Genomic DNA, 6,768 nt, shown 5'->3' with positions numbered 1-6,768 from the left:
TTGTCCCTCTGCATGTGTCAATATTAACAGTGCCCAGGTTCACTTAGAATCCCCTGCTGTGGGTTGACAGAGACCCAGGGCCTTGGATGCATGCGCAGACTTCTCTTATTTGACTACATTTAATGACTGAGCTCTACAATGGTCTGCCTGACAACAGAGAACTACCACCTCTTTCCGCAACAAATAAAATCAGGAAACTATTGTTGCTCCTGGCTTCAAGTTGCAAACAACTACTTTCTGTAACTCCGTTTAATAAGTGTCTATTGTGTCCCTCCTGCTATGAATTATAGTTTAAAATCTTTACAACAGACTCAGAAGATTGGTATTCTTAGAGTCCATTTTATAGCTTAGGAAACGGAAGCTCTGAAATTTTGAAAACCTTGCTCAAAAGTGACAGTTAATACGTGACAGGGCTAAGATTCTACCCCACTAAAACTTGCTCTCTTTCCACTCACCATGTTCCCTGCATGGACGTTTTGTGAACAAGTGTGCACTCTGCTTGCCCTTTCTGATGGAGGGGGTATGAGGGGCCTGAACTCGCAGAGCAGATCAGCAGACTCACTGGGCCCTGAGCCCACAGCCTTATGATGAATGCTGAACTGAAGGCTTAAGCAAGACTTTGTTATTTTTTGTATTAGTTTAGGAGATTTGGAAAGGGAGTGAACTTGGTTTCAAACCTTAGCATTTACAAGCTGTTTGCTTTTTGGATAAGTCACTTTGTCTGAGTGTCAGAATTCTCACTTGTAAAATGAGAATAAAAATGAGAATGCTATGTACGTACATGCTCATTCTCAGGATCCAGTTCCTTCCCCATTTAGATGATAGATGCTCATGGACTGCAAAGATGCCAGCTCTGTTTGAGATTAAATGAGGTAACACATGTTAAAAGTCTCGGTAAAGCCATGGGAATGGTCTCATGGCTTTATGTGATGAACCATAGGAACTGCTCTCTGATACTTAGGCACAAGAAACATCATTTTGTACAATAGTCTATGTCCAATTAAATCTGGGAGAACCGTTAGTGTTGGGAGGGTCACTCTCCCCTCCCCGGCACTGTTTGGGGATGGACCTCTACTTTCCAGTCCATCACTGACTCCTCTGCCCTAGCGATGACTGTTGCCTGAGTCTCCCATGTCTGTCCACCTTCCCTGGTCACCTGCCAGGCCAACCTTAACCCCTTCCCTCTGCACAAGGCTGTAGGGCTCAGCATCCAGAGATCTAAGTTCCTGGCACTGCTATTTTGAACCGATAGTTTCTTTGTCCTTCATTTGTTGGAGTTGAACTCCCTCCTAGGGTTTGCCGTGCCTATCTTTTATCCTTGAAGTGTCAAAGTTTTCATTTCTTCCCTCTCTGAGACCATTCAGACATGTTCTTCTGGACAAGCAGCCACTGATCCAAATGCTCACACCAACCAAACAGAAAAGGTGATGGATGGGAAACCACAGGGTGGGACCAACAGGGAGCTCCCCTGACGAACCGGAGAGGAGGTGGGTGTTTGGGGAGGCACTTAACCTTGGCAGATGATCGTTTTCTTACGGGAATGTTGGCCCTGTGTTCCTAGATCTTCCAAATGCAAAAGCTGCTAACTTGAACTGGGGGAAAGGAGCCAGGACCTAGAACACAAGCCCCACTGAATGTCCCATGGGAAGAAAAGGAAAATCAGTTTTCACAATTTCACCAGTTACGATCACTGCATCCAAAAAGAACAAAAGAAAAATATTCAAGCCAACCAGTAAAAAAAAATTAAAATTCAATCACATGCCAATTTTCTTTAATTATAAAGATTATTTTGGGTAGAAAGGAAATTACTGTTCCAGACTTTCACTGGGTCTTAAATCCAATAATTGTTTCAGGGGAGCTCTGAGGCCCAGTCACTGTTACTGCCAATTACTTCTGCCAGGAAAGAGAGCTCTGCAGAAGCGGGCGGGCACGTAGGTACCAGCGGACTTCCCTGGTCTAGAAAGCCCTGTGGCAGGTGCCCTCGCTGCACGATGTTTGAGGGCCACCTGCACTTGCAGGTGGACGTGTCTGCACCTGCGGCCCCTAGCTCAGCTGCACATTTGGATTCCCCGAGTGGAGCTTTCTAGTATATGGATATCTTGGGTCTGGGGTGATGGAGTGAGGCCTTGATTTTTTTTTTTTTCCTAAAACTACCTTGATGATTCTAATGAGCAACTGTTGTTTTACGGTAAGAATTGTCTGGTCCAACATCTCTCTCTTACACACTTTTTTCTTTCGACATGCAGGTACACAGGAAAGAGCACAGAGCAGGGGCTGGTAGAGCTGAGCGGCACTGTGGTTTCATCGCTAACTAGTTGTGTGATTTAGAAAGATGGCCTGACTTCTCTGGGCCACAGTTGCCTCCCTTGAAAACTGGGGCCATTCATCCCTGCTCTGCCACCTCACAGCTCAGGGGTGCTGGGAAGATACAGTGGGAATAATGGGTGTAAAAAGCAGGAGAGGAATGAATCAGAAAGACACTAATCCAGGAGTCAAGGAGCTGTTGAGAAACCTCTCTCTGCCCTGAACCACCCTATAGGTGGGACAGTTGCTGCCTCCTCACATCTCTGTGTCTCCACCAGAGCCAGAAAGGGTTATCTAGCCCAACCCTGTGTAACTCCTTCCAGCTCACATGTTCCATGACTCTCAGATTGCCAGACCCACGTCCGGAACTGCCTAGGAAAGGCTGGTCTCAGCAGGGCCAGGGGAGTAGATCAGAAGGGAAATGGTGGTGGCAGCACAAGTGGGTGAGAAGGAGCAGGAGACACTCCGGATGTCCTGACTAAAAGGACGCTTCATACATATCCACTCATTTCACCCCCAGACGACACAGGGAGGTAAGTTCTTACTCTAGGCAGAGGAGACTAAGACTCTGGGCCATGAGGCTAGTGAAGGGTGCTGAGAGATTGAACCAGGTTGGTCTGATTCTGAAGCCTCCAGTGGTCCTCACTTGAGGTCAGTCTTGCCCCCCAGGGGACATTTATTAATGTCTAGAGACATTTTTTGTTGTCATGAATGGGGAAGTTGGGTGCTACCAGAAAGTTATGGTTGAGGACCATGAATGATGCTAAATATCCTACAACAAAGAATTATCCAGACCCAAGTGTCAGCAGTGCCAAGGTTGAGATACCCTAACGGAAGTATAAAGGAAGGTTTTGGAGAGCTTGGCTTCTCTTCACTGTGCCCAGCACCTGAGGACATCTGGTGCTGTCCCCCACCCACCCTGGGCTGGATGTGCATCAGTTAGCTGTAGAAAAGGCGATTGTTTCCCACTGATAACCAAGGATGCAGCTTGACTTGAGGAAAGCCAACAAAGAGATAACGTCTGCATGGAATTAATGGCAGGAGGAGCCATATGCAACTTCATGTTGGTGGCTTGAAAGAGCCAGGGCCCTTAACAGAGCCAGGCCTAGGGGAGGAGACAGGAGGGAGTGTGGGAGGAGCTTGGCTGCCTGCCCACCACCTCCACAAGGCTAGCTGAGCTGCATGCAGACTCCTAAAGTCCTGTTCCCATTCCTCTCCTTCCACCATTTTTCTGCACAAGCCAGGAACATGTGCATTCACCCAGCAAAAGCCCCAGGGAGACTCTTTTCTGTCCTCTTCTGATGATTTGCTTCCTTGGGGTTAGATCAGCTTCCCATTCCACCATAAGAACCTTCAAAGATTCCTCTCGTTGGACAAGGACTTATTAGCTAAGGATCTTTCTAACTTCCCTTATGACTTCTTCTTTGATTCATTGATTATTTAGGAGTATGTTGTTTAATTCCACATATTTTTAAATTTCCCAAATTTTTATCTCTTATTGATTTCTAATTTTATTTTACTGTGGTCTGAGAAAATATGTTGCATGATTTCCATTTTTTAAATTTACTGAGGCTAGTTTTATGGCTCCACATACAGGAGAATATTCCACAAGCACTTAAGAAGAATGTGTATTCTGCTCTCATTGGGTGGAGTGTTTTATACATGCCTGTAGGATCTAGTTGCTTTATAGTTCTTCAGGTTGTCTATATCCTTGTTTATCATTTGAGTAGTTGTCTATCATTATTCAAAGTGGGGTATTCAAGTATCCAATTATTATGGTTGAATTGTTTGTTTTTGCATACATTCTGTCAGGTTTTGCTTCATGTATTTTGTGGCATTCTTGCTGGTTGTGTATATATTTATATTTGTTATATCTTCCTGAAGTATTGATCCTTTTGTCAGTATACATGCCCCTCTTTAATTCTAGAAACTGTTTTAAGTTCTATCTTCTCTGATATTGTTACAGCCACTGTGGCTCTTTTATGGTTTCTATTTGCATGTTATATATTCTATCCTTTTACTTTCAACTACCTTGTATTACTCAATGTAAGTGTGTCTCTGGTAGACAACATATAATTGGGTTTTTTTAATCCAGAGTGATAATCTGTTCTTTTTGAGTGGATTGTTTAATTCATTCATATTTAATATTATATTAGTGATGCAGTTGGATTTAGCTTTGACATTTAGCTTTTTTTCCTTTATGTCGTATGATTTTTTAATTACTCCATTTATTTACCACATTCTTTTTGTACTGTTTAGTATAACTATTTAATTACTTTAATGATATTTTACTGTATCTTTTAGTTATTTTCTTAATTGTTGGTATAAGGCTTATAATATACATCTTAACTTGTCAAAATCTGTTTCTAATATATATTAACTTCATTTGAGTGATATATAAAAAAATTATTCCTATGTAGCGTAATTTCCTCACCTTATTTTTTTTGTGCTATGATTACTATACATCTTATATCTATACAGGTGACAAACACAATATACTTCTATAATTATTACTTTATGTAATTATGTGTCTTTTAGAGAAGCTTAAACAAAAAAGAACAAGTATATATTTATAAAGTTTGTTTTAACAAATTTTATTTAACATTTTTGGCTATCTTCAATGATTCCTGTGGATTTGGGTTTCCATCTAGTGTCATTTCCTTACTCCTATATGGTTTTGTTCCCACTTGCCTTCTTTGCACTGTTATTGTCAATATGTTACATTTCCATATACTATAGGGACAACTATATAAATATTTACATATTATTTTATGCAATTATTTAAATCAGTTAAGAAAAGAAAATATGTCAGTATAGTGTCTTTATATTTACCTTTGTCAGCATTCATTGTTCTGGGGTTTTTGGTTTTGTTTTGTTTTGTTTGTTGATGTGGACTCTATTTACTATCTGTGGTCTCTTATTTTCAGTCTGAAGAACTACTTTAGTATTACTTGCAAGGCAGATCTGCTGGTAATGAATTCTCTCTCACTCTCTCTCACTTTAGAATGTCTTTATTTTGAAATCATTTTTGAAAGATAGTTTTTGGTTTCGTTGGATGTAAGTTTTTTGATTGACAGAGGGTTTTGTTGTTTTTTCTTTTGACACTTTTAATAAGTCACCCCGTTGTTTTTGGGTCCCCATTGTTTCTGATGAAAAATCAGCTGTTAGTCTTACTGGGGTAACTTTGTACATGATGAGTCATTTTTTTCTTGCTGCCTTGGAGGTTTTCTCTTTATCTTTGGCTTGCAATATTTTAAGGATGATATGTCTGGGTGAAAATGTCTGTGTTTATCCACATTTTTGTTTGTTGAAATTCTTAAAGGTGCTGATTAATGTTTTTTATCAAGTTTGGAAAGTTTTCAGACAATTTTTTAATTTTACTTTTTTCTTTCCCCTCTCCTTTTTTAAATTTTTGCACCCCTCAAGGAAAGAGAGGCCACCATAAGGCCAATCCAATGTCCTAAGGAGATCTATCTTCTCTCCTTCTGATAATCCAATTACACATATATTGGTGTGCTTAATCATGCCACATTTCTTTGTGACTCTGATTTTCTTCATTCTTTTTCCTATATGTTCTTCAGATTACATAATCTTTATTGCTCTATGTTCAAATTCACTTATTCCTGATTGTCAATCATACTGATGAGCTTCTCTAGTAAATTTCTCATGTCAGTTATTTTATTTTTTACTTCCAGAGAGTCCATTTCATTCTTTTCTCATAACTTCTCTTTTTGATGAGACATTGTCATAATATTTTATTTATTTCTATACAGTTTATTTTATTTCTTCGAACATAATAGCTGATTTATGTCTTTATATATCAAGTCCAACATTTTTAAACCCTCAAAAGTAATCTCTACTACCTATTTTTTTTACTATGTATGCATCACACATTTCTGTTTCTTTGCATGTCTCATAATTTTCCATCTCCAACTGGCCATTTTAGATAATATATTGTAGAAACTCCAACTGATTACATTCCCACCACAACCACCACTGTGGTTATTTGTTGATTTGTTTAGTTATTTGTCTAAGTTAAATCTGTGGGTCTATTCTTCCCCTAGCCCTACAGTGTGCAGCTTCCATTGTCTCTCCTCAGAATATTTTCCCCTTGGTATTATCACTTAGCCTAGTGGTCACTCCTGAATCAGCATAACCACTTATTGGTCAAAGGTTGTGCTTAAGCCCCTTTAGCTATTAGATTTTCACCCTTTGCCATGGATATATGTTTGGCTTGGAAATTGCTTTCATAGTTTAGGAAATTTACAATTTTTCCCCAAGGTCTGGAAGGAACTAGTAGCTTGAAATATTCCTCTTCAATTACTCCTGACAGGACATAGCCTTGGAAGGCACGCAGTCTTTCAGACTTCAAGGCATAAGTGTGATTTTATTTTTAAGGTTTGCTCTATAGGAGTCTTCCCTGGATCAGAATAGCTTCATATTAAGTCAGTGTTCAGTCAGAGG

The 6,768-nt window shown here is 40.0% G+C and overlaps 1 non-coding gene across 1 annotated transcript; it reads right to left on the bottom strand.

The window, feature by feature from the left end:
* Window positions 1-5,711: 5,711 nt before the first annotated feature.
* LOC123650503 lies at window positions 5,712-5,834 on the bottom strand. Its single transcript, XR_006739371.1, has one exon. It is a non-coding gene; the product is annotated as a small nucleolar RNA SNORA64/SNORA10 family (small nucleolar RNA).
* Between the last annotated feature and the right edge of the window lie 934 nt (window positions 5,835-6,768).

This window comes from Lemur catta, chromosome 14, assembly GCF_020740605.2.
Source record: "Lemur catta isolate mLemCat1 chromosome 14, mLemCat1.pri, whole genome shotgun sequence".
Classification (NCBI taxonomy): Eukaryota; Metazoa; Chordata; class Mammalia; order Primates; family Lemuridae; genus Lemur; species Lemur catta.
The sequence above is the reverse complement of the archived record's forward strand: the minus strand, read 5'-3'. Positions and strand labels throughout refer to the sequence as shown.